The sequence below is a fragment of the Aplysia californica genome, unplaced genomic scaffold, assembly GCF_000002075.1.
Source record: "Aplysia californica isolate F4 #8 unplaced genomic scaffold, AplCal3.0 scaffold01353, whole genome shotgun sequence".
NCBI lineage: Eukaryota > Metazoa > Mollusca > Gastropoda > Aplysiida > Aplysiidae > Aplysia > Aplysia californica.
The window spans coordinates 16,308-17,823 of NW_004798623.1; positions in this window are offsets into that span (position 1 = coordinate 16,308).

Sequence of the window (1,516 nt, forward strand, 5' to 3'; positions counted from 1 at the left end):
GGGGGGTGCATGTGTGTGTGTGTCTGTGTGTGTGTGTGTATGTGTGTGTGTGTGTATGTGTGTGTGGGGGGGTGCATGTGTGTGTGTATGTGTGTGTGTATGTGTGAGTGTGTGTGTGTGTGTGTGTGTGTGTGAGTGAGAGAGAGACAGAGAGAGAGACAGAGAGAGAGAGACAGAGAGAAAGAGAGAAAGAGAGAGAGTGTGTGTGTGTGGGGTGGCGGGGGGGATCCCACCAGCACCATCTGTCTCTCCCTAGCTCTGTGGATGGACACAGCATTAGGGCCTCTGGGAGAGACAGCAGGGCTTGCAGTTTGCCGAGCAGGCGCATCAAAGCTATGGCTTCTTACGTCATGACAGGCCGTCTTAGAGAAGATTACAAGATACACCTTGGCTGGGAAAAAGAGGGTAGGTCTTAGAATCTTACAGCAGTATACATGATACACCTTGGCTGGGAAAAAGAGGGTAGATCTTAGAATCTTACAGCAGTATACATGATACACTTTGGCTGGGAAAAAGAGGGTAGATCTTAGAATCTTTGAGCAGTATACATGATACAGCTTTGTCTGGGACGGGGAGGGTAGATCTTAGAACCTCACAGCAGTGTACATGATACAGCTTTGTCTGGGTGGTAGACACATCGTGGTCGACACCGAGGAAGTAGACGACCCAGGCACTACTTCCCTCCCTTCCGATCTGGACTTCTTTGATATGCTCCACAACAGAGGCACGGTAAATACGCGAAGAACCGTTGTATGTTGATGTTCTACTATAGGCCTATCAAATTAACATTTCCACCGACGAGTCTTAGTTAGTCAGTTTTAGTAGAGGTTTTACGGCGCTCGCAACTGCATAAGGTCAGATGAGCGCCAGAAGATTAGAGGTGTTACAAGAGAGTAGTAACAAAAAACAAAAAGAAGAAGAAGCAGAGATAAGGACGATAGATGTTTGATAAGAAAGGAGTTCAAACCACACCAGAGCACCCACCAACAACCTACATCGAGGAGTATATCGTATTTGATTTCATGCTATCTTGTTCCATCTGATCTTATTTCACCTATCTTAATCCAGGAAGATGTCAGTGCAGCATATGTCTTACTATAATTGTACCAAATGGAGTGGGCAGATGTAACTCCGTGAATCTCTCTCGGGAGAAAACAGGAAACGACACCAGCAACTGAACACCGGGCCTTCTTCCACCAGTCATGCACAGGGAGGTATACGTTTCTTCTTCCTTCATTTCTCCTCTTTCTTTCCCTTCTTTCCAACTCATTTTTATTTTTTGTTTATTTTAAGCACTTCTGAATTATCCCCAGCCACCCCCCTTCCTTTTCCCAAAACATAAACTAAAAACAACCAGAGAGGTGGTTGGTGATTGCTCTAGTGTGGTTTGCTCCGTCTTTCCTGTCAAACATCTATCGTCCTCATCTCTCCTTCTTTCCTGTCAAACATCTATCGTCCTCATCTCTCCTTCTTTCCTGTCAAACATCTATCGTCCTCATCTCTCCTTCTTTCCTGT